The sequence below is a fragment of the Chiroxiphia lanceolata genome, chromosome Z (genome assembly GCF_009829145.1).
Source record: "Chiroxiphia lanceolata isolate bChiLan1 chromosome Z, bChiLan1.pri, whole genome shotgun sequence".
Classification (NCBI taxonomy): Eukaryota; Metazoa; Chordata; class Aves; order Passeriformes; family Pipridae; genus Chiroxiphia; species Chiroxiphia lanceolata.
Window position 1 is genome coordinate 17,195,909 of NC_045671.1, and position 27,782 is coordinate 17,223,690.

General features: G+C 37.0%; 1 protein-coding gene across 1 annotated transcript in view; it reads right to left on the reverse strand.

Annotated features, from left to right (window-relative positions):
- LOC116780156 (cAMP-specific 3',5'-cyclic phosphodiesterase 4D-like) overlaps window positions 1-24,705 on the reverse strand; it is a 105,334-nt gene extending 80,629 nt beyond the window's left edge. Inside the window, exon 1 of the transcript XR_004354355.1 lies at window positions 24,587-24,705. The gene's annotated coding sequence lies outside the window, so the exon portion shown is untranslated. The remainder of the gene's footprint in view (window positions 1-24,586) is intronic.
- Window positions 24,706-27,782: the final 3,077 nt, after the last annotated feature.

Sequence of the window (27,782 nt, forward strand, 5' to 3'; positions counted from 1 at the left end):
GAGATATTGTTATAGTGATCCTCTACAAGAGGCTTTCATTAAGGGAATTTGCTTTCATAGAAAAATATCTTATTCTAAATTATTCATATACTATCATTACTGTATTTGAATATATAGAAGTATACATAAAAGCCATATACTTTTATATATAAGCATATGTATAAGCATCCTTATCTTTTCCACAAAAGCCATGATTTGTGGAAAGAAAAAAATGAATTTTCAGTGTCAAATCTTGTCACGTCTACATAGAAAACAGTATCCACAAGAGTATCTTAACATTACTTTTCCAATTTAAAATAGCTACAAGATGAAACAGATTCAAAAGTAAATACATCATTGCTCTATCCATTTCAACAGTACTTATATATGCATGCTCATTAAACTAGTTAATGTATTTAGGCAAAATTCACAAAGTCATCTGAAATATCTAGAACTATGTATGAAATCAAGGTACAAATTTATGGTTTTAACTCAGGAAAGCGGTAGTAGCACATTAAACGGGGTCAAATATTCTTTCACATCTTGTGTGACTTTCTGTCTTGAACACTTTCAGGCATGTTTTATGAATATCTGTAATACATAAGTCCATATCACAACCAGAAAGCAGGATAGTAAAGCTCTTAAAATCTTAGAATACGAGAGAAAAAGTAAGGCTATTCACTACAAGGATGAAGTTTGAAGAGAAAATTTCTTGTCAAGAAGACATTCCCTGATCACTATTTTTCTGTGGATGTAATACCTAGATTTTCACGACATCAAAAGAGAGACCTCATTGAACTAGCCCAGAGGTACTTCCAAGAGCCAGATTAGTGTAGTTTATTATAACAGGCACATGAGTCATACAGACAGATGTCCTTATCCAGACCTTTCAAGCTTTCCAAGTTTTTATTAAAGCACCATGGATTTTATTCCTGTTGAACATGATGGATATGACCAAAATATTAGCCAAAGAAAATGTGCAAACTGAAGTTACTCATACTGGACTACAGAACAATATATATATACACTTTTATTTAATCATCTTAGTCATTAAGCCTTACTATAATTATTTATATATAAGATGTAAACACAACAAAGACTAAAAAAAAAAACTAGTGACTCAAACTGAAAATTTTTCCGATATTGCTTAGCATTTAAATACAGGGAACATTAAAATGTAAATATTTCTACTGAGCTGGTGATCAATTACAAAACTTTTTTTAATTTTTTTTAACAGGAGATTAAGAGATGATAAAATAATAGAAATAACTTGCCATTTATTTTCTGTTCCTAACTCTATGTTTTCACTACCTTTCAAGATGTTTTCATAATGTGAATGTATATTGAACAAAGTGGCACACTCATACAAAATACTGAAGCAATCACCTCAGGTACTAAGAAGTTTAGAAAAAAATACTATAGAGATATTGTAAGAGAAGAAATTAAAAAACAGCAAAAAAATTTTAACAGACTGCTTGAAGAAGATTTCAGGGTGAATCACAAGAGTTAAGTTCCTGTAACATCTAGGATATTATTGTTGTTTATTTGTTTGGGGTTTTGTATGCATGTCTATCTACTTACAGAAGAAGCATATTTCTTTAAACAGAGCTATAGAACACTGCCAATAGTAGTTACTGCCCAATTTGATGGACTTGCACTCTTCCTGCTTGTTAGATAGCCTTACATTTCTTTAATTGTATTTTGTTTCAAAAATATTCCCTAAAATTTGTACAAGTATACATTGAACTAGCTGAGAAGCTCTTATGCTGTTTTAATATTTATGACTTGACCATGAACAGCCTGAGAGTTTAATGCTTGTGTGCAACAGCTGTTCATCCACCCTCTACCAGGAATTTAGGAAACAGAAACTAAGGTGAAGACATTGTCTTCATCAGGAGCTAACATTCTCTATACCTATATATTGTGCTTGCTAACCATTACATAAGGAGTTTAAGTCTGCTTATCTTAGGTAATTATCTAAAACCTGATTAAACGCGTTTCAATACATGAATGTAGAATAAAGTGATTTTGGGGAGCAGACTACTGGCAGCTAGTAAGCTTATGGTACTACTTTTTATTTCACTAAATCTGACACTAATGTCACCTGTGTCTGCATCAGAGCTGTGTTTAATAAAATATGGCACTAGACTTCAGGGTTTTCTCCTCCTTTCTGTTGACAACTACACAAATGTTATAGTTTAATCATTCGGAAATATTCATGATCTAGAAAGATATCCAACAATGATTTGGTTTGCTAGTCACTGCCTAAAATTTTTCTATAAAAGGTGCAACAAGGACTTGAGGTACAGCTTACTCCCTGTTGCTACCCAACATCCATTTAACATGAGTGAGATGAAGAACTCATACTGTTTATCTGCAACATATCCCTATTTTTAAGCAGTTTGGCTGATAAGGTAGCCAAATTTCTTTCAGTTAAATAGATATGGGGGAAAAACACAGGATTAGAGAGCGCTGAAATGATCCTCTGTCTCTCTGATTTGCTGTAAGATAACTGCCACTGCTCAAAAAAAACCCCATGTTGTTTACTGATTTTAATCTCAGAGGCAAGTAAAGCATGCTCCTTTACAACAATCGAGGATAAAAGAGGCCTGAGCTTATGTCTGCAGTGTATGAGTCATCCAGTGTCCGAAACCACTTCTGAACACTTTAATGTTGGTTTGTTTAATTTCAGTCAGAGTTGCTTCCCCAGCACAAGAGTATTAAAAAAAAAAAAAAAAAAGCCCAAACAAAAGACCAAAGACACTCCAATGAATCTGTTAACCTGCACTGAAGAATTTTCAAAAAGCAATAGCCTGTGAAAGATCCAGACAATTGAAACAGATGTGAAAGAAAGGCAAAAGCATCCAGAGTACATGCTCAATTTTTTCCTCCCTCCTATGCTAAACACGACACTGTATTTCTTAGTTATGATTGAGTAGGAAAAAGCAGATTGTACAGATAGGATATAACAGAAACATGAGAAATCTATTATTAAAGAGAACTGTACAAACAAGCACCTGAATATTCAAAGCCAAATATGTTCCTATTATCATGCTACTGGTCTTTTATTTGCTTAACATATTTGTCTTGTAAAATATAACCTAGAAATCAGTCAACTTACCTAGTTAGACTAGCTTTTATCTCCTTCAATTAGTTATGATACATTTATGATACATTTTCTTTATAATTTGCTTCTCATTGTAGGCATTTTTCAAAACAATGGATTTCTTCAGAACAGAAAAAACACAATTTAAACAATAAAATGCAAGGTAATGTTCATATCAAATTATAGAATCACACAGAATACTTGCACAGTAAGAAGTTCTTCCTCATGTTCAGGTGGAACGTTCTGTGCACCAATTTCTGCCTGTTGCCTCTCATCTTACTGCTCAGTACCCCCAAGAAGAGCCTGACTACTATCCTCTGGACACCTTCCCTTCAGATACTTGCATACATAGATGAATCTCCTCTCGATCTTCTCCAGGCTAAAACAGGTCCAGGTCCTTCAGCATTTCCTTGTAACAGACACGCTCCTGTTCTTTAATCATCTTCACACAGCCCTCTGCTGGACCCACTCCAAGAAGTCCATGTCTCTCTTATCCCGAGGAGCCCTGAACTGACACAGCACTCCCCAATGAGGCCTCACCAGGGCTAAGTAGAAGGGCAGGATCACCTCCCTTGACCTGCTGGCAGTGCTCTTCCTACTGCACCCCAGGATACCACTGGCCTTGGCCACAAGGACACACTGCTGGCTCATGGACAACTGTTTGTCCACCAAGACCCCTAGATCCTTCTGCACAGAGCTGCTTCCTACATGGTCAGCCCTCAGCCTCTGCTGGTGCCTGGGGTTATTCCTCCCAAGGTGCAGGACCTGCACTTGCCCTTCTGGAAATTCAGACAGGTTCTTGTCTGCCCATCTGTCCAACCTGTTGAGGTCTTTCTGAATGGCTGCACAGCCCTCTGGGGTATTGGCCACTTCCTCCCACCTTTGAATAAACTTGCTGAGGAGGCATCTGTTTCCTTCATCAAAATCACTGGTGAATGAGTTAATACTGGAACCAGTATCAAACCCTGGGGGACACCACTAGTGAGAGGCTTCCAACTAGACCCTGTACAACTGATTACAACCCTCTGGAATCTGCCATTCAGCCAGTTCTCAATCCACCTTACTCATATAGTCTAAGTTTCTGAGTTTATCTATGAGGAATGTTGTGAGAACACTGTTAAGAGCCTTGCTAAAATTCAGTTAGACAATATCCAGTCTTCTCTTCTTGTCTATCCAGCCAATTATTCCAAAACACAAGGCAATCAGGTTGGTTTCTCTTTGATGAAACCAGACTGACTCTCCAAATATCCAGAAATTGATGCTGAAATTTATTTTATATTGATTCATTTTAGAACAGTGAAACTTATGGAGAACGTCAAAATATGACTCAGAAAGTAAATAGTGTCTCTGTATGTATGCATTTACACTGATTATGAAAAACCGTAAGTAGCATGAGTGTGAACGTTCCACATTCTTTAGACTTGGCTAAATTCAGAGAAAACAAAACCTTGTATGTCATATCCAAAAAAGTCAATGTTACATCAGTTAACAAAAAAAAGGTGAGAGAAATCTTATTTGTATCATTTCTACTTTCCTTATATACACGAAAGTTAAGAAACACTACTATAAAGCCAATGCTTCAAAACCATAAGGAAGTTACCTGGAGAAATGTACTAAATACAATATTAACATCTCTGAAGAGTACATAAAAATAGCATTTAAACACACCAACTAGACTGAATTAAATAATAAGTGGTTTTGTATTTCAGTGGGGTTTTTTTATCAGTTTCCTGTTCTACAATAAACCTCTCCTGTTGGCATATGTAAACAATCTCTCCTGTGGAGAAAATGGGAACAGGGTAACAGGTAACATAAACATTTCAATTCAACAGAATAGGCATGAACTCTAATCACACTTTCAGAACCATATTTCATTTTTTCAAAGTAAAAACAGTATTTATCATTATTTACTTTACAGTAATGCTGAATATTTTTACTCTCAACCCTTGATTGTTAAGTACTGTACCCTTTTTTGGGCTGGAGTGTAAATTCCCAAGACATTATTGAACAAATTAAGCAACATTGGAGAATTACTTTCCTATATACTTTCTCCAACAATTGAAAAGCATGAAATGCGGGTTATGAGGAAAGCTTTTTGGGAAAATTCACAGTTTACACAAGAAGAAGACGACTTCTATTTCAGAAGTTTCTGAGATGGCATACTGCTGTATTGATACAATGCAAGTATTGATGCCAGACAACTTGGACAACTTGTTACTAGAAATTTCATTAATGACAGCTATGTATTGGATATGAATACTGGCCAGCAGGACTCTGGGTTTTTAAATTAAAAAAATGGAGTAAAATTACTGCAGTAGATTATAAAGCACTGAGAAATGCAAAGATACCCGTATTGCTAGATTATCTGTTTCTTTCCTTGGAAAAATCATAAAGCCTTGTTGTGTTTCTGAGAGAGGGAGTGTGGGTTTAGGAGAATACAGCATGACCTCTAGAGAGAAACTTACATCTACTAACTGTATTTTCTTTTTTTTTCCAGCAACTTCCATTCATCCCAGAGTAAGTGTCCAGCACTTATCCCAGAAAAATGCTTTAGAACAGATAGAGAGAGACATGAAAGCTGAGGAAATTAGCTAGGCATTGAATCTGGGGAGGGGGTATGAAGAAAGCAATTTTGTGTAATAGTATTTCCACTAAATGTATTTTCTTATGACTGTATATTGATAACTTCATTTATAAGTCAACAGATCATTTTATTTGTCAATTCTATGTGTTAGCACTGAGGACTCACAGCCAGGGGCTTGGTCTGATTCAGTCCTAGGGATTGAATCAAAACTGAACTAAATAAGACAGACTTTCATCAAAGTACATGAAGCCTGTCATCACAGCTAACTACCAAGTGGGACCACAAGAAAAAAAGTGCATGCTTTTTAACACACAGAATTTTACTTTACAGTCAAGGAACAGCAGAACCTTCTTTTTTTCTTCAGTATTTTCTTTTGCTGAAGACAGATTAAATGGAGATAGAAAATATCAGAGCAAGTAAATCACAAGTACTTTTTCTCTAGTCCTCTGCCTCTTCTAGCGGATGGAAATAAGAGTGATATCAACCATCAACACTTTTGATAATGTATGCCAACCCCTACTTAAATAATGTTTTAACTAAAAGAATGTCATCTTCATTGTCCGAGGAAGTCCTTTGCATTCTGAAGTGAAACACACATTTATGATGGGTTGCATCAGTCTATGTCTGGCCTGAAAAACTGAACCAAACATACCTGCTGCCAAGGCCTGCCAACTTGTATCAAAAACACTCAAGGTTAACCTCAAAATAAGTACTCACTACCTCAGACCATCACCACTCACCAACATTTTTAATGTCACCTGTTGGTGGAAAGAGCAGGGTTTAAGGAGCCAGAGCAGCAGCAGCAGATTTGTCTTGCATAGGAGGTGGCCAGCCAGCCAAGACAGCTCCAGCAGTTTCTGTAGCTGTGGCCATCACCCTTCAGGTCCAGGCTCAGTCAGTCAGAGATGGTCAGAGCACCACTGCAAGCGTGGCTGAAGGTGCTGCTGTTGAAGGTGTGACTGGAGAAAAAAGGCACTTGCCCCAAAGGGTGCCCCTCTGAGGGAATTGAAGCTCAGTGGAAATCTGCACGGGAGCAGGGACATCTTACAGAAAGGACTACACCCACAACATACCAGGAACACTGAAGAAGGACATCTCCCTCTGTTGTCTCTTTCATAGCTTAAATTGGTCATGGTCATCAACTGCTTGCTCATCCTGAATCATCCCTATCACTCTTCTAGCCTGCTCTATCCCAACCTAACAGAGAGCCACCTTCTCTCACAACTCTTTGACTGTTACACATGCAAGAGAACACTATGTGTATCCACACAGCAGCACTCTGAGGTCAGGCACTGCTAGCCCCAGGTTTCTGCCTATTGGGTAATGACTGTTCTAAGAATACTTCCTATTTAATGGAGGAACTGACTTAAATAGCTGTAATACGTCTGCAAGTCCTCCAGCATGTGCCTATCCTCCTAGCACTGAATGGATACTACATTATTTAACAAAAATGGGTGCTCTTCACTATGTCTGACCAGGACGTCCCACAGAGCTCAACATGCAGTGGTCCTGGTACATATGTACCATATAATAACAGTCCTCTGCTTCATCATCCTGCTGTTTCCACATGCTTCCTAACATTTCAGCTTTCTCCTTGACATCCGAGCATCAAGCTAACATATTCATACAACTGCTTACTTTGCCCAAAGACCCAGTCTGCACAGCAACATTTTTTCTGAGCCCATTGTGCAAGTTATACCTTGCCCTGCTCCCATTGAGTACATCACTTCGAATTTCATGTTGGATTTCATTTGCTATTTATCATATTCTACAGTTTTGCAATTTTACAGAGTTGTCTTTAATGCCATGAACAGCTTAGTATCAACCAAACTTTTTTTTCTTTCCAACCATTTTAGCATATAGAATAACACAATGCTCTGCCTCCTGGCAAGCTCACATTTCAGAGTTTGCAATTAATCCATTTAATTCCTGGGCTCCTTTAGAAGAGTTATGTCGACGCTTGTGCACTTCACCTGTTTATTTAATAAGCTCTTCCACTATTATCTAAATCTAGGACAGGTTTGATGTCTCTTACAGGAAAAAACCTATCATAAGAGACTTTGCAAGATCTCCTGCATTAATCCTTTGTAAATATTCCTTTTATTCTACTTATGTTCTTCCAATGTCTCCAGCTGACTTCATGATCTGGAGGAGGTTTCTTAGCATATTCTTATATCTTTATACCTTTGGTTTTATTACTCTTTTTGGTCTTACTCACTGCATTTTCATATTCTATGTTTATATTTCCTCATTTGGGCAAAACTTCAAACTTTTTGAAGGATGTCTTTGAGAGGACTGTCTTTATCTCACTGTTTCCCCATGTCAGCTTTCTAAAAAATTGCTAAACTGTCCATATCCTCTCAAATGTTTTTCTTGAGCTTCTATGAGTTTTACAGACACACAAAAAAATCATTTTTATAGAACCATGTCATTTTCTTCCTCACTGTATCTAATAATAGTGGCACTGTTTTTCTATCCTTTCAAATTTCCTATTTGATAAAAATTTTCTAACTCTACTTTTCTTTAGAGATACAAAAATTACCTAGGAGATTGCATCATTTTGAAGTGTGCTCTTTCAGAATTATCTTCATTTCCTTAATCTTGATTTAAAACCTCAGTTATAACTCAGCCTTAGAGAGTTTAAAACTGTAGTACAATCTCTTGATTTGATATGTTACCTGCTCCCTTTGAGGTTCAGATGAAGTCTATTCCTCTAAATAGAATTGTTCTGTTCTAGAAGAATAAATCCCTTGTTCTTGCATGATTTGCTCATCCACAGGATGAAATGTTGCCCCTCTTCTTCTTCTTCATTTTTGCATGCAATATGAAAGCACTTGAGAGAATACCACTGCAGAGGTGGAATATCACTTATACAAGTTTGAAATCTTTTTCTGGAACTGTTCCAGGCTTTCCCCATCTCTTCATATACTCATTTGAATAAAGGATAGCAAACCACCATTTCAAAATAACACAACCACCTTTCTTTCGATATGACTACTTATTTACTTATACAGTTCTAGCACACAAAATTCATTTTTGATACTTTAACTTAAAAAATGAATGTACATAAAAATCAGCATACGTTAGCTCCTTTAAAAAGGTTTTGACTACTATAAGGCATCAGTAATTGTTTGTTTTCCAATGCCCACACACAACATGCATTCACATTATGATATTATGGGGTAACTCAGTGTCTGTATAAAGGGTCTGTATAAGGGTTTTGTTTCTTTTAACTGGCAGTACTAACTTTCACCTGTGCCTCAAAGCACTGTTGTTCCTTCACATTCTGTGCTTTTCCAAAACCCTCATAATTTCCCTCCTTCTGTTCATATTTGCCACAGCATATACTTCCTATATTTTACAGTTCAAGATTGTTAAAAATTAATCCCTTCACCCTCAAGCTGCTCAGACTTTTGCTGTTATCATTTCAGGGCATTTCCAGAGAAACAGGTCCAGACTGAAGTAGCAAGGCACTGGAACTCAGAGTCTGGCTCTGTGTCAAAACACATAACACACTGCATACTGTTTAGGGAGAGGTGTGTGATACAAGTGACAAACCCTTGTAACTTGCTATGCAAGGCTAACAGTTGTGCCATTAAGGCAGGTGTTTACAAGTAAGATTCTTCATAGAGGTGAGGGCTGGGAACAGATGAAGAGATTTGCTAAAACCTAGAAATAAACCTTTATGTATTATAATTTTCTGTCTCATATTGGACAGAATTTGCTACAGAAACAATGCAGTAAAATCAAGCCAGCAAATCTAAACTAAGGGAACAACGAACTACATTGGCTATGATTTTAATGCTATTTGTCTAATAGTGGAATACATAGTTAGGAAACCTTGTAGTCTACACACAATCTTGGATGTGTTGACTCCAGATAAACCTCCTGGTTTTATTCCTGTCAAATGCTAGTGACAGTCAGGGTCAAATTGCTAATCTCTGATTTGTGAACTCAAAACATAAATAATTATGACAAAACATTGGTTTCTACAAAACAAGATACACATCGATCTTTTGATAATTTTATGTCATTTATTTAATTATACAAGCAATAAGAAGCAGGTTACTCTGGAATTACTTCATGTGACTAAAACTGAGATATCCTTAAGTTGGACAGACCTAAATTTGAAAGATTATATTATTAACTGATATTAGACTGAGAAGGTGTATAAATACAAGTTTATGTCACTCTTCCTTTGGCTGAATTTAATAGAAAGAGATTAGATTTCAAAATCAATTTCTTTTACCTACTGATGAATACTTTAAAAATATACATAATTGTAATATACTATTATACTATACAAAACAATTTAATATACTGTTTAATGTGTTTATTGTCCATCATAGAAGACAGCTTCCTTGTAGAAGAGGAGTTAATATGATCGAAACAGAAAACACAAGAATCTTCACAGCATAGATAAAATACATTGCTGTTAAAAAAAAAAGTATCAGATTAGAAGTATTTGGATGATGTGCAAAAGAAAAGGGAAGAGAAAAACAAAACAAAATACTAGACCACAACCAACTGCAAATGGGAAATCCAAGAAGAAATTTACGTCTATGTCCAAAGTCTAGTCTAGAATTTTGAATTTCCTAACTCTTTATCTTCAGCTAGACAGCAGCTTTCATAGATACAGCTAGCACTAGTTTCATGTAATCAGAACTTTTATCGTCTCCAGTACTGCAGATAAGATTTCTCTGTGGTCACAACAAACTTCAGGACAAGCATCTGATTTTAGATACAGAAAATTAATCCAAATCTTATCTCTACACACCCTAGAAAGGCTACAAAGTGTTTTATTTGATCATATGTTTCTCCCTCTTCTGGCAGAAGAAATAGAGCAATTGAGAAAGTAGAGAGAACTCAGTTGTGCTGTATTTCTTAGTCAAAAATCCTGATTCCTTCGTTCAGAGCTTTGATTCAGGGAAGAAAGTGAAAACATTCCATGTATAAGGTATATCAAAATAATCACATGTGTCATGAGAACTCAAAGCCATCACAGAAATTAAAGCTAAAAGAAGCCCACAACTTGCCTATTTGTTATTGAAGAAGGAAAGGGTATTAACAAAATGCATGCTGCATTAATTTGCAAGAGCACTTCAAGGTTTTTAATTTCAGCATTGAAAAATACTTCTTAAACACAATTAAAGTGAAGATATGATCTGCAACTAAGTAGCCAATCATGTTAAACAAGGGGAAAAAAAATTAGAACTTGAGTTAATTGAGACAGTGCATCTCCTAGATACTAAAACCTTTCCTCTGGTTTAAGGATCTTTTGACGTTTGGACCTTGGACCTTGACCTTTTGATTAACATGGAGACTGCTATTTTTCTCAAATATAAGAGCCTGTGGTCTTTTCTAGTTAGCTTCATTATTTAAAAAATAAAAAGGACCATGACTGTGAGAATGATCAACTCCCAACCAACCTTGAATTGCGCAGGATCTGCTGCTCCAGGTGGATCCCTACAAGTCTATGGGTCCTGAAGGGATTAGTCTGAGAATCCTCAAAGAGCTGCTGATGTCATTGTAAAACCTCTCTCATGATTTTTGAATGGTCTTGGGAATCCAGCGAAGTCCCAGCTGACTGAAGCTGGCAAATGTTGTCCTGATTTTCAAGAAGGGCAGGAAAAGATTCTACTCCTGGAGTCATTGATCATGGCTTCATGAGGGAAAAGTCCTGCTTGTCGAACCTGATTTTCTTCTGTGACAGGGTAACTCACTCAATTCATCTGAGAAAACCAGTAGATTTAATCTTTTTTGGATTTCAGTAAATCTTTTGATACTGTCTCTCACAGTATCCTGCTGGATGTAATGTCCAATATACAGCTGAATAACTGTGTTACCCAGTGGGTGAGCAACTGGCTCAGAGGTGGGCACAAAGAGTTACAGTGAATGGTGTAACATCAGGCTGGTGTCCAGTTGCAGGAGAGTTCCAGAGGGCTCCATGCTCAGCCCAATTCTCTTCAGCGTCTTCATTAAAAAGTTGGACCCAGGACTCACGGAATACTAACTTTGCCAATGCCACTAATTGGGAGGACCTTCAAGAGCAAAGAGGCCCTGCGGAGAGACCTTGACAAATTAGAGACGGGCAGTCACCAACTGTAGGAAGCTTAACAAGGCCAGGGTGCCAGATTCTGCATCTGGGGTGGAGCAACCCCGATGTACAGACAGACTGCAGAACAAGAGGTCGGAGAGCAGTAACTGTGGAAAATGATCTGGGGTCCTGGTCAAACGCAAGTTGAATATGTGTCAGCAGTGGCCCTGACAGCCAGGAGGGCCAACCATGCCAGGGGAGGCATTGGGCAAAGGATTCCAGTCAGTTGAGGGAGGGATTGTCCCTCTCTGCTCTGCACTGGTGCAGGCCTCACCTTGAATATTGTGGGCATTTTGGGCACTGCAGTATAAAAAAGACATTAAGCTATTAGAGATCATCCAACAGAGCCATGAGGATGGTGAATGGTTTGAAGGGGAGCCATATGAGGAGCAGCTGAGGTCACTTGGTTTGTTCAGCCCCGGAGGAGACTGAGGGGAGACCTCATTGCAGTCTCCAACATCCTCGCAAGGCAAAGAAAAGGGGCAAGTACTTCACTCTAGGAAGTACTTCGCTCTAGTGGCAGGACTCAAGGAAATGGCATGAAACTGAGTTAGGAGATGTTTAGGCTGGATATGTGGAGAAGGTTTTCACCTAGAGGGTGGCTGAGCACTGGAACAGGCTACCTAGGGAAGTGGAAGTGGTCACAGCACCAAGCCTGTCTAATATCAAGAAGCATTTGGATAATGCTCAAATAATCCATGGTGTACTTCTTGAGTATCCTTCACAGGGCCAGGAATTGGACTTGGTGATCCCAATGGGTCCCTTCCAACTCAGCATATTCTCTGATTCTACAATTCTAAGAATATGCTTTTAATTTTTAGAAAGAAACTGCTATTCAGAATACGTACATCCACCAGCTTACTGCACAAGAACATGTTCGCCAGCCCATAATCATAGAATGATTATTAGATTAATCCCCATGGGCAAAATACCAGAGCAATACTCCATATGAAAATCTAGTCATGAAGAGCGTTAATAGACAAATTCTTCACTGGTGCCTGTTTACAGTCCAGTAGCAATTTTACAGAGAGTGACACTTGTGAAATTTAGATACCTCCATAGATATCAGCAGGGAATAAAAGACTTAAGGATCAGCACTTTAGGCCTATACATAGACCCTATTACAAGAGTATAAGACCTATTATTTACCTAGGTCCTAAAGTTCTTCCTTGGATAGTTTGAGGTCCTAAAGTTCTTCCTCAGATTTGACAGTAGAGATACTGCTAAATTGTATCTGTGCAAAGAGTAAAAAAAATATTAGGAAAAATGAAACAAAGCACAGAACATGAGATAAAGAAGGCAAATAGCAGAGATGCAGTTACAACAAATGTAATATAATTATTATTATGCACACATAGATGATGGTGCCAGTATTTCTTCATTTTATTCTTTTGAACGGATTATGTTACCGTCTGAACTGTGGCTAATAGCAATAATCAGAATGATTACACAGAGACTGCAAGGCCTGACCCACTCAGCCAGAACTTTACCACCTGGTGCACTGCATGTCTGGCGAACAAAGAACATGCCATTTAGTGTGTCCTTGACATTTCAGAAGCGTGCATTTTTCCCAGATGAAGAAATGGCATGAGTTTATCTTGGTAAATTTCTTTAGAATTAGGATGATTACGAAATACCGCAGAACTGTACATTAAGAATGGAAGCATAGTTGTGGTCAAAGTTGCCAAAGCTATATCAGTTGATGTCTGAAAAAATGAAAATAGTAGGAATTACGTCAGCACATCTACATCAGCACAGACCCACATTTGTTTTCTAATTCTACTAACCTAAGTGGGTCTTTAGAAAGTAAACAAGCATAATTGTACAAATTTAACATTATTCATCAGATGTCTGCTGCTCAGTACTGCATAAAAATCATCCTGGTACAATTGTAAAATTGAACGTTAAATCTGTAAGTTTAGGTTTTCATATTAATTTCTACAATATCTTTGTTTTCAAGCAATAATGTTTTGGAGTTAGGTGGTGGATTTTTTGTTTTCCACCAATCAAAATAATAAGATTTTTTCTTTCTTTAAGTTTCTCCTAAAACATCAACCTTTATTTCAAAGACTGTTACAAACCACTGTTATAGGAATTATTACATGAACAGGGCAGTAATATTGTCTTCTGAACAGTCTTCATGTCCAGCAATAAAACATCATCATCTTACAAAACTATTCTACATGCTTATTTTTATATTATCTAGCATTAAATTGCTAGCCCAGTCAGTGTAACAAACATCTGCAGTTGATTTTTATTTAATTGGATTGCCAAGTAAACCACTAGAATACATAGTTTTTATCAAAAGCTAGTTTTGAACCCTACTGCTTTCTTTTTGAGAGCTCACTCTGGGAACAATCTGTGAGGCATGTCATATTTTTACATGTTTTCATATATAGACATCCACACATATATTTGCCTGTGCAAAAATACAGCACATTTGGCTATATTTATGATGAATGGGAGACCAAATTCTGAAATGCAAACACAGTTTTCTTAGTATTTAATTAGATTATGACTAAGATAGTTTGCATGACTATAACTTCACAAAGCACTTAAAGAGAGGCCATAAAATCAGCAATACTTACATCCAGAAGGAATTTAATTCGCAGCTCAAGCAAAACACATGAAGGTGAGAAGCGTCTGATACCATCTCATCCAAAAGAAATGTTTTCCCAACTAGATAAGAGAATCTGCATTGATCAGAACTCCTGAATCGATAATTTTGTATACTTAGATTTAAAATCCTCAGAACTAAGGATTGCTCAAAATTCTTTCATTATGCTACTTCTGTCACAAACCACACCATTTATGTGGCATATTCACTTAACAATTGAAACAAAAATATTTATAACACATTGATTTCTTCCTAGGCTATAAAGTCACCATGTTAATAAGTTAAAAACAAAAGGTATAAAAAATTATACTTCTTCAGTATATAAACTGCAGTACATGAAACATGAACCCCTATACAGAGGAAAAGGTCTTCTCTCTTTGTTTCTCTCTCTCATTCGCCTCAACATATAACCATGCACCACCAGATACTATCGGAAGGTAATATTGAAAACTAGAAACCTAATACTGTCTTGACAACTTGAAATTAGAAATTGAGGGGAAGATTGTCCTATTTTCTTCACAAGTCCTGTAATTCAAGAAATTACTTAAAGCAGTAAATTTTAATTCAAGTCTATTAGGCACATAAAGGAAAAGAAAAAAGCCTCAAAGAAGAGATTGCAACCAAAAGGAAACATTCTCTAACTGCTGTTGTTTATGGACAGGTTTCAAAATATATGCATACTTAGTTCAAGAAAGCATTCCTTAAAAAATAAGTATTTCTGACCTAGTACTGAAACAACCAAACTACATAGAAAAGCTCACAGTAAATTGGTTTCAAACATTGTCATTTATGTTAAAGCACAGAGAATAACTTTTCTTGTGTATAATTATCATGTGTCCATTCCTGCTAAATGTTCCATCTTCCTTCCTCTGCAACATCACTTTATGCTGGCAGCATTCCTATGTGATGAGTGACATTTGGGGACAATAAAAATAGTTTCATTTCTTTTCATGTTGCCATTCACTAAATCTGCTATTAGTTTGCGTCTTTGCTGCCTTTCCCACTTTGTTACACTGTAATAGCTTAATTTTTCCTGAATTTGTGTTACAAGAAATTTTCATCTACCAGCTTTCTATCTGCTCTGAAGTCTGAAGTCTGGCTTCTTCAAGTTCATTGGTTGGAGTTTGTTGTTCTCTTACTTTCCCTTTTTTCATCAGCTTCAAGGACTTGCCCTCCATTTCCACTTTCTCAGTAAATCCCAATATTTACTGCCCATCTGAGCTGTATCTTAGCTTTTTATACCAAAAGGTTGTAACAAAATCATCAAGAATCTGACTGACAGTTAGCATCTTGTAGTATTCCTCCCACACAGAAAAAAAATAATAGCAAAACCAGACAAGAATAAGACATGTGAACCCTGACCTCAATGGTAAGGATTTCACAAATTTTCCTTTAAGCACTGAATACTTTTAATCATTTGTATTCACTAACTTGTTTAATTTCACTTGCTTCATAGTAAACTTCTGTCTGGGACCATACCAAAGCTTACTTTTTATATCTAACTTACAGCTGTGTAACAGGACAAGCTCTTAGAACAGCTAAATTTTAATGACAGCTAGCAGCTGTCATTCAAATCAAGTTTCTTCACTGTTCTTGTATCAGCATGACTGATGACACTAGAAACATCTATCCTTGCACCTATGTTCATCTGTGCTATGAAGAACAATATAGATGAATTAATTATTTTTGAGAAATTAGAAGTGAATAGAGAAAAGGTTTTTTGCACCTTCTCTTGGATCCACGGGTTTGAGTCAGTCAATCATGACAATTCTCTGCTGAGATTAAATGAACCAAAAATATATAAACAATTCAAAGACAGAGCTTTGCTGTGTACAGTGCGTGATTAACAAGAAACACAACAAAAACATTTTTATTATTTGTCCTCTCTTTATTACAATGTCCTCTTTTAGAGGGTCTTCAGAGATTTTGTAGCATTGGAATTAGAAGTATTATCACATACAAAGTGCAGCAAATCTTACTACAGGTAGAACAGGGGTGGTAAAAGATTAGAAATAGTTTCGTAACAACACATCAGGGAAAAGTGGAAAAAACTATTTCTTTCCTCCTCTCACAAAAACTATCACAACATCTTGAATGCATACTCATATGCTTATCTAAAATGCCACTTCTTAGAAGTGTTAATAAGTGATTTGATGATACATTTAATGACAAAAATGTTGCAAACAATTTTTATAGATATCCAATTTTCTATTTGCAACTATGACTACAGGCTTTGCAAAGTAAAACTACAGCATTTGCAAGGAATTCATACCCAAAAATTCACAAATTATATCATTGATAAAAAAAGAAAAGCTTTATAAGAGTGTGAGGGGTTTTTATGTCTTATGCAGTCCCAACTATTCTTGCAGGTGGGCGAGGTGAAAATCCTCTTATTTAGCTCATCAGAAATAAGTAAAACTCAGCACCTTTCCTTAGAGATCTAACTCCCAACTATAAAAAGGAGCTGGAAAACCTTCTCCACCTCGTTATTTAGCACTCTGTGCTTACTCCAGGATCATGCTACAAATGTTATTTGCTATACCCATATCTTTCTAGACCTGTGCTCTGCTGCTTTCTCCTGCCTTTTCTAAAAGCACTAGCCCCTTCATTTATTTGCCAGGTTGAAGTAATCTTTCAGCTTCTACAATCCATCTTTTAATTAGTCTGTTCTTCAGGTAGATCTGTAAGGCAGTGGCCTCCACTGATTGAGTGGCTATAGGACAAAGAGATGATTCTCTTCCTCTCACTGAATAGAAAGGTAGCTGCTATATCAAGGGCACTAACCAGTTATGGCTCAAAATAGAAATCTTGATGGAGAGAGTAAGATCCATTCATTCACTTTGTTTTTTCAGGCACCTCTAAATATTTTATTCATTCTTTTATTTCTCCTCTGCCACGGATTGGCTCAGATGACCTTCTCTCCCCCAAGATGCATGTGTTATAGTTGAGAATATTTCCTTGTGTCACGTCCTAATCTTTAAACATCTGAACATGATAGCAGATCTGAAAATATTAAAAAGATGCATGGACACTATGATTTGGCAGTAAAAGTAACCTGCTCCAGATTTACAAGTCTAAAAAATCCCTACAAAACATCCAACACCATCCAAAAGCAGACCACCCCCACTCCTCCTATCAAAATAAACAATGACCCCTGGCCCTGAAGATGCTCCTGTAAAAATAAAATACAACTGAAATGTTTAGTCTTCTTCATTACTTCCTTTTTTTCAGCTGTTACATTATACTTCCTTCACTTTACATCAAAAAAGATATTGTGTTTGAAATAAAGATCATTGTCACCATATAGTTTTCTGATCAGGCTAGCTTCCCCAATTTATACCAAAAGCTTCCCGGGGCATCAATAACTGATCTAGAAACACTATAGCACCACAATCAAAGGATTATGGACAGAGTTCAGGGCAAGATGCAAGACTAGAAATTATTTAAAGATGGATACTTATTAATGTAAGTCCTCATTCAGAAAAATAACGCTGCATGAAAATGCAGATGTATATCTTCCTAGGGTACTTTATAGCTCATTGTATAAGACAGTCTGACATTACTATTGTGTCTTTATCTTAACTGAGAAAAATATGGGTTGTGCCCAATCAATAGCCAGTTTTGGTCCTCATATTGACTTATTGAAGACATTTTAAGTCATTAATTAACAAAAGTATTTATTTCAGGTAATTCCTCTGTCAGCCCGTGATTAAGTTAAATCAAGATTTACAAAGGTCATCCATCTAGAAAAGGAGCTTAGCTAAGCTAAGGAGCCAAGAGCATTATATAGAATTGCTTAAATGTCTGACCTGCTTAATTAAATTAATTCATTTCTGTTTGTACACAAGGCCTTTATCTAGCAACCTATCTGTCACCAGTCAAGGAATGCCAGTCAAATTACTTTCTCAGGGACACGCACAGACAGAGGTATTACTGATTGCTACCATCATGGGGGTTGGCAGCCAACCATTCTACCCTGAATGCGAGAATGGGTGTAAAGGTTCTGACAAGGAGAAGAGAAAGCCAAGCTCCTGGAAGGGTGTTTATGGCAGGGACAGACACACACTCTTGGAGTGGAGGCTCGTCTGCATCTAGAGCTTTTAGATGCAGCAGATAGGTGAATTCACAAAACTCTAAGAAGGGATAATATTACCAGTCTGGGGCAAAGTAAAATCACTGTGAGTCAGCACTGAAAGTTGTGCCAGTTGTTTTATTTGTCCTGAGAGGAGGAAGGAGATGTTACTATGGAACTCCTTACACAGCCAGTGCTGTAGTAACCGTAAGAAAGGGTGGTAACACTTTATGCTGCCTCACTGAAATCCAGAGTCTGACATTTAACTGTATCCTTCATCTTATGGTAAGGGAAGTTATTAGGGAAAGAAACTATGAATGCCAATTATAAATACAGTTAGCATGAAAACTTTTGCATAAGGTTATTTATCCACACTTTGGGTTTGTGGGGGTTTTTAAATTATGACTGTAACTAAACAAACCAATATAGTGGTCAAAATTATCAGATTAAAAGTCTACATAACCTTATCTATTTGTTTTTCTCAGTGACAACACTAGATACCCATGGAAGAGCAGAAGAACACAGTGAGAGCATAGGTGATGTTCTCCTTGCATAATTTCTGAGACTCCAGCAACTTCCAGTTCAGGAACAACATTACAGCGAAGTAATGTTCTTGTATTAAAATGCTTTTGATTTGTTTAGCATAAATTGTCGCCTGTAAACTGCATAAGCTGCATCATATAGAAAACTAGAGATATATTCATGCTTTTCACATATTTTCACTTCAAAGGAACAATAAGCATGGGTAATAGAATAGGTCCCTTTTTACATTCCAAGTTATAAGTGTTTTGTCTTCCTACAATGTATACAGCTTTACAATGCACAGAAAATCAAAACATAAATGCCATACATTTAAATTTATAGACTACAAAAATAACTGCTAAATTTCAATTGCAAATGCTTTGTCTCTATTGAAGAAACAAAACAAAATTATCCTGCTTATTTTAACATACCAGAGTATTGGCTAAATTATAGTATATTTTCCATTTCTATCAAGATCTATCTAGAAAAAAAAAGTGAAGGATAAACTGTAAGCCTGTATGATCATAAAAAGTTATTTCTTGGACAGAAGTGAAGTAATTTATTTTTATTTCTTCTTAGGAGCTAACATGAAGCATAAGAAATACTGAATATACTGGTTAAAAGACAAAAGTGTGTGTTAATATAAATGTTGCAGGGGCATTCTATACAATTAGACTGATAAAATAATGCCATACACCAGTAGCTATTTGAATCTAAAAGACCATACTGTAAAAATGCTCTCTCTAAGATTATTGGTGAGACAGCATCTAAGTAATATAGCAGAGGGAGTAAGAGAGGTAGAAAATACTGGAATGGCAAGTCATTACATTTGTTCAGTTCAGCTGAAAGGCTTTTGGAATATATCATGTTTTTTTCTTCCTAGAAAAAGAGGTCTGCTTACTCAAAGAGTGAAGAGGAGAATGCATTGAGGATTTGATATTTGTCTTTGAAGAAACTTTCAATACTTCGTGAGACTGCATCTATGTTTGCTCTTCTCTCTTTACAAGAATTTTCTCATTATTAAAATGAAGAGAGAAAATAGCTATGTGCCACCCTGAGAATAGCAAAAGAGACACTATTCACCTATTGTAAAGATGTTAATCTGATGGAGTCTATCAAAAACAAATGGGAAAGCCTATCTGTATCTCTCAGCTTGGTACATTTCAAGTGCCTGTGACAAAAAGCCAAAATTCAGAATTAATAATGGAGTTGTTAAACATTTCCTTAGAACTGTAACTGTAACAACAGATAGATCAAACTCAGAAAATAAAAGAGAACAAATTAATGAGTTGAAATAGAACTGTTATGCTGAAAAATGGGTGAAACACACCTGTAAGATGTCACACATTAAAAAATGTCTTAGCGTCTTAGAAGACCAACATTGTAGTGCAGGTCTATAAAATGTTGAGTACCTTGTGAACCTACTAAGATAATAGTCAAATTGAAACCCCAAACCAGACAGTGCACTGAGATTGAAAAAGTGCAAAAGATAATCTTTCTAACATGAGGCATGTTAAATCAAGTCTTCATCCCACTCTGTTTGTTTGCAGATAAATTTGAGTATAACCGACATAAGAAATTCTATCTTTGAGTAATAAATGCCAAAATCCCACTTTTATTTAAAAAAACTCAGTATCTAAGTGTTAATAAAGACATGAACCACTCATGTCTCACAGAAGAGAAGAGATATAGGGATGCCCTGTATGGCTCAATATGTTTTTAATTGAACTGCTTGCAGCCTTGCTAAATGTCAGCAAACAAATAAGAACTTCTGAAACAAACTGCTTTTGTTTACCTCAAAGAGCAGAAATACTGCACAAACTTAAAGTTGCAGAAAATAAATCTCTAACCTGCATGACAGATTCTTTTATTGAAAGAAGATTTAATGCACGGTATAAACAATTCGATATTGATTCAGTTTTCAGCTTATGCAGTTAATTGGAAAGCTTTTGAAGAGTATAAAAAAATTTTATACACATGAAATCTTTAACAACATCCCAATATATTCTCCCCTTTCTCTATTTATAATTCAAATGGGTTTACATCAATACAAAATTTGAGTATCACTTTGATCAACTTGATTACCTGCATAGTCCAGACTAAATGATTACCCCAGATTTAATTGTCCTTTGAATAAGAAGATTCATTCTTGAAACATCCAAGGTTGATTAAATGTGTCACAGTAAAGACTCCATGGCAGTCTTAAAAACTCGTTTTATGATTGGCTACACTCAAATTCAATTGACTGGAGCCTTCAACAACTGAGGTGAGAACTCATAAGGACTCCAGCGGTGGGACTGCCTGACATAACGAAGCCTTTTGGTTGTTCTCGCTATGAACGACAAGGAATGGCTCTAGGGGTCCTGACTCAGCAACTAGGGCCATCCAAAAGAAAGTAGTCTACTTCTCCAAGCAATTGGACGAAGTAAGCAATGGATGGTCCACCTGCCTAAGGGCCGTAGCAACAATGATCATAAATATAGAAGAAGCCAGAACATTTACAATAGGACAGAAAGGACTGTGTTAGTGTCCACACAGTATCTATGGTACTGGAAACAGAAAGGAAATCATTGGCTGTCACTCTCCCAGTTTCTGAAATATCGGGTAATCCTGGCTGAATCAGATGACATAACCAGTCAGGTGACTAACATTGTTAACCCGCTTCATTCCTAGAAGGAAGAATCTCGGCTGTACCGTCACACACGGCTGCCTGGAAACCATTGAAGTGGTGCACTCCAGCTGCCTGGACCTTAAAGAAGAACACCCCTGGATGCAGAAGACTGGTTTACCCATGGGCAAGCAGGCTTTCATAATACAAGGTGTTGAAGATGGCTGGGTATCGCTGCGACCACCACTACTGAGGTAATCAAATCAAATCCTTTGCCCAGAAAGCAGAACGATAGCTCTTATTCGAGCCTTAGGATTGGCGAAGGAAAAACAAATTAAACACCTGGACTGACCTTCAAATATGCCTTTGGCATAGTTCATATTCATGGAGCAATTTGGAAAGAAAGAGGACTTTTATCTCATCAAGGAAAAGTTGTTGAAATATGCTGAAGAAACTCTATGATTACTAGAAGCTGTACAAACTCCCCTCTCAGGTGGCAATTTAGCACTGCCAAGGACACCTGAAAGGTAACACTGTCCCAGAAATAGGAAACAGAAAAGCTGATGCAGAAGCTGAATTAGCTGCTGCAAGAAGTAAAGAACTACCAGTAGCAGCTTTAGTGCTAGAAGAACTAGACACAGATCAACAGGTAGAATATCACGAAACAGATTTAAGTGGATACATGAAAACAAGGTAAGCTGTTAGACAATGGGTGAGGTTAACTAAAAACAGGTCATTTAATACTATTAGAAAAATTAGTGTGGCAATTTGTAAAAGTAAAACATGATAAAACTATTGGGGCTTAGACTCACTCTATTCGCATTTAAGGACCAGAGTAAACAGGACCAAATTTATTTACCACAGTAGAGCAAGTCACATCCCAATGGAACTTTGTCTGAAATACTGGAACAAAAATACACCCAATGGGCAATAAGCAAAGGGCATTTCCCAGGTGAAATTGGCAAATTAATTCCCTGAGCCTCCCAAGAAAAGGGGGGGGGGTTCTGTTATCTCTTAGTTTTGGACTGACACATTTTCTGGATGGCCTGAAGCTTTCCCATGTAGGACAAATGAATCAAAAGGAGTGGTCAAAGTCTTGTTGAATAAGATTATACCACGGTTTTGAATGCCTGAGGAGTATCTCTCAGATAGAGGTTCACACTTTTGTGCACGAATTGTACAAGCAATAACTAAAGCACTAAAAATCAATTGCAACTGCATATGCCCTACAGACCCACAAGCAAGCGGGCAAGTAGAAAAAGATGAATCACCTCATTAAGGAACAAATTGCTAAAATATGTCAAGAAACAAATTTTCATTGTATCAAGCTTTCCTATTGCTTTAATCAGGCTAAGGGTCAAGCCGAGATCAAAAGAGAAACCGAGTCCATTTGAAATTCTATTTGGCAGACCCTACAAAATGCAAGCTGTGAATAGTGACGCTTTAGATCAAATCAGTAATCAGTATGTGTATGATTATGTTATGGCTATAGGGAAACAATTGCAGAAAAATGCTATGGTGGTGTTAGAACACCAACCCAACAACCTGATAGTAAATTGCATCCATTCAACCCTGGTGATTGGATATATGTTAAGAATCTTTCAGGAGAAACCACTACGAGAGAAGTGGGATGGACCCTACCACGTACTGAGGACAACCTTCACAGCAATCCGGGTAAAAGAGAAACCCACGTGGATCCACTAGTCTTGAGTCAAGAGGGCTCCAGAGGAAGCATGGAACTCGGGAGAGGAATCATCTACTCTCAAGCCTTCTCAATGCTGATCTTTGGACTGATAAGGACATTGGTGCTAGATCAAACCCTTGCCCAGAACTCATTATGGTCTCAGGCCTATAATGGGTCTCTGTCTATTATTTTATTTACAACCAGATCTTCTGCCTCAGCCAGTCCAAATGAACCAATGAAACCAATACAATGCATCTGTTATAGTCTTCCAAGGAACAAGGGTACTGCCTAATTGGTAAAATCCTGGTACCCCATACAATGCAAATGTTTTAATAGGAAAAACTGGAGAACAAACTTTGCTGGATGCAAAGCGTATAAACCACCTTCACAGATTAGATGGTCATCCAAAATTGACATTACTGTACGGGACTTTGTGAAAGTATTTCTTACCTACCGTATGACTATGGAATGTAAATTAGTGGACATGCAGGTGATTCTTATCAATGTTGGCACACCTTCACTCTAGATAAATCAGTTTCTGTGATGTGTCAGTGGACATTCAGGGAAGGAAATATAACCAGATTTATAATTAATGCTTCATCAGTACTCCAACTACCAAATATCCTACCACCCCATTGACTAAGGCCACCACCAGCTCTACAACTCCTTCTTTAACACGGTGAGAGTGTCCACAATTTAACTTTTGCTGGACCTTGCATAATTAGACAATTGGATGAGCAGAAGCTACTGTTAGATCCCACATATTCACAGAAAAGAGTTCAAATAAACATTCAAGTAAACATATCACACATATAAAAAGACTGTCAGCCCTATATTCAGCAAAGTCTTACGGGCTGGAATGCATGGTTTGGCACAGGATTAGGTGTAATAAACATCATAGACCAAAAAGTGTTAGTGAAAAACTAAGTGCCATCACTTCTGATTTGGGAAAACTCAAAGTCTCTTTAAGATCATCCTTTGCTCCTTTGGCAGAAACACCATCATTGGCAGTCAGATTGTTGACATTAGTAGCTAACCACACTGCGGAAGATTTTACCAATATTGCCGACTGTGCTGGTAGCATCCATAAAAGGTTTGCACTTGCGATTCATGTATCCAAACTCAACAATGAGTACAATCTGTAGCTGCAGGAATATTAAGAGAAGGAACTTCAGGAATACTGCCAAAAGATATAAGAGAAATAATAGCTAGAAACAGTTCCACTACACAATTTGAGAAAAATTACTAAGCATGGTGGCAGTTAGTAAACTTCACTTACAATCCTCAACATGAACAAATTAAAGCTTATGTACTCACTATCAGTGCAGCCAAAGAAAAGGCATCTTTCCTATCTTTACATTAGGAGCCTGTGGCAGTTTAGTCTAGGCCTTCCTTGGTAACCAGTTTTGTAACCAAGGAAGTGCCCAGATTTATCCGGTATTTTTACGTAAGCTGGGGTATAAGAAGAAAGGAGAAAAGGCCTTCAGCCTCTCTTTCCTACTTTCCTGCAGCTTTGGAGGTGCAGGTTTCCCTGCTGTTGAGTCTATCGTGTTGGGGAGTGAGGCCTGGTAGGCCTTGCCGACCTTGGGAGACAAAGGTTGCTGGCGATCGTTCCAGTGTGACTTTCTGTGGTCCCAAGGAGAGTAGTAAGATATTCTTTTGCTAATTCTTTTAGTTGCTAAATCTTGGGCTATTGATCGTGTATATTTTATTTTGGTTTTGTTCCTTTTTTCCCTTCCCCTTTCCCTTTCCCTTTTCAAATTGTATACATATATTTCAATTGTATATAACTGTAATATAAGTGTAAATATATTTATATATATTGCTTTAGCTGTCTCTCTCATTTCAGTTCTCTTGGTTTTTTTCTTTTCCCTTGGTTCAGGAGCTGGGGGAAGTTCTTGTGGTGAGTTTTGGAGATTTGGCAGGGAGCCAGCTTCAAACCACAACAGAGCCATACACCAAAACATAATTATCAGACCCATAGGCCACAATGTTTGGGCAAGTTACGACCACATCAAGAAAAGTGGCAGTCAGTCGATACTGAGGCATGTATTCCTAAAGGACAATTAGGATATATCTGTGAAAATGCTGTAGTAGAAAATGAAGGTTTATGCTTAGATACTTAAGATAGCGTGTGTACCTTTGAGATGCTTCCCCATACTAAAACCCAATCACAAGTCTATTACGTAGGAAATGGATGTGTATGTGTTAGAACCTTTTGTGTTAATTTTACCATAGATACTTGTCATGAAGTAGTGAATGATACTAATTTTTGTGTTTGTAATTTTACTAAAATAATAGGCTGTGATTTTAACTAAAAGAGTTAACTGAGATATCTTGGCCTGTTAAGAAACCCCAATACCTGTTTTGCTAGAAGAACATTTTAGGAGCACTGGTTAATATCATGTTCTGTTCTGCTCACTGGACAAAGGCCTTATTATAGAAAGAATAGCAGTAGTACACACAGAGTGATAAATCAGGTAAATTAGACGTTTGAATAAGATCTAGAAAGCCCAGAGCCAGGATTTCGCAAGCTTGAAGAATTTAAGTCACCTAATTGAAGAGGTCAAATTGAGGAAGATGTCCATGGTGACCACCAGAGGGATGAAGGCTGAGGAGAAGACCCCCACAGTAGAAGACTGCGCATGTCTGGAAAGACTCCGCCCAGAGACTAGCCTACATATTAATATGTATAATAAATGATGTAACCATGTATCTAAAGTGTATAAAACAACTTGCTTTTACACTTTCAAGCTGAGAAAGTTTGTCCTGCGTGAGCTGGCTTGCTCCAACATTGAATAAACAAATACCTTGCTGCTTAAAGATAAAAAAAGTCTCTGAGCAGTCTTTTCGGGCCAAGTTTTTTGGATTCAATTGGACTTCTCAAGGAAAAAAACCTCTCACAGTACAGGAATGTAATATGTCTTGTATCTAGGTCATTCTACAAGTACTTCTACACAAAGCAACCATGTGTACATGAGCCAAAGGTGTGGAAAAAAGCATTATTCTTTTGAGGAATAGAGATAAATGCAAGGAACCTAACCTGAGAGTTTATGTCTCCTTACTTCTGAGAACCAGACCATATGAGATTAAATAATCTTGCCTTTTAATCAAGAAAATTCTTAAGGTATTTTACGAGACAAAAACCTTAAATAATGGAGTATTTGTTATAAATGCTTGTTCCATGTACTGATCTGAACACTGAGTTTTTTATCCTTGTTTTGTTTCAGCAGATCTATGGCATTTTGAATGATCAAAAGTGAACAGGACCTCAGTTTCACACTTCTGTCATGTAAAAGTGATGGATTATTGACGCAATAAAAGCTGTGTATTCTTTTATAATTTTGTATTTGGACAAGACTAAAGACATTACTTGAAATGCAGTTAGATTTCGTACACAAGTCAGTAACTTCTTAAAAATTCATGACGTTCAGAAATGGGTATCATGGACCTTCAGCTAAGCACAAAAACCTCAGTCTTTCTATTTTCATATCTTCTTTTACCTCATTATATAGCTGCAGAGCAAGTTTGCATTACCTGTAATTAGTAACACATGCTTGTGCAGCAAGCTAAGTATACAGGAAGTTTCCTACCAGCAGAAAAAGCTGGACTGTGTTTGATGGTAAGATCTCTCCGGAAAGATATAGAAGCTCAAGAAGTGGAAAGAAACAGCACAGGCTTCATGGGTCAAGTCAGGATAAAGAGAAAGTGACAGAGGCTTCCTCAGATCAGTGCTCCAGAATAGGTGGCCTTTGGCTGCAGTTTCCAGACCAGTGTCAGTGACCCAAATGTAGCAGCAATTGTTCTCCTTGCTGCTAGCATTGCTTCTTCTCCTTTCATTTGTATAGCTTCCAGTAAAAAACACAGACAAGCCAGGTTTGCAAATTATCTACAGGAGGATCGTTCAGCAACTCGGTGATTTAATTTAGCTTTGACAGGCTTAAACTGGAAGACTCAAACCATACAAGAAACACAACCTCCCAAGGAAAAGCAACCAAACACAAAAAACCAATCAACCAAACAAATAAACCAAAAAATTGACTAGCTCATCACTAGCATGATAAGTGCCATTTATTGGAAAGTTTTAAGCAGCAAGACTTTATATCTGTCATAAATCCTTCTACTTTTTAAAAGGGCAACGCTCGGTTTAGGGGTTATATGATTTTGGAAGATGCTCTGCTCAGCTGAACTCTTCACATTTCTCTTCAATATACTATCACAATACACAAGAAAAAAAAGCAAGAAAATAAGTTATTAAGAAGAAAAGGATTTCATTCTATTTATGTGAAACTAAGGAACTCTGACTTTACATGTAATTGCAGAGCAGTTTAAACCAGCTTACTAAAAATCAAAAGTACTATTTAAAATATAACTATGAAGCACATTAGTTTATCACTGCAAGCCTGACATACTTCTGCTTATGTCCTTTCTCCCCCAGAATGTAATATATTGGCAAAAGATAAAGAGAAAAGGAAAGGATCACAGAAGGTACTGTCCTTTCCCCTTACTTGTT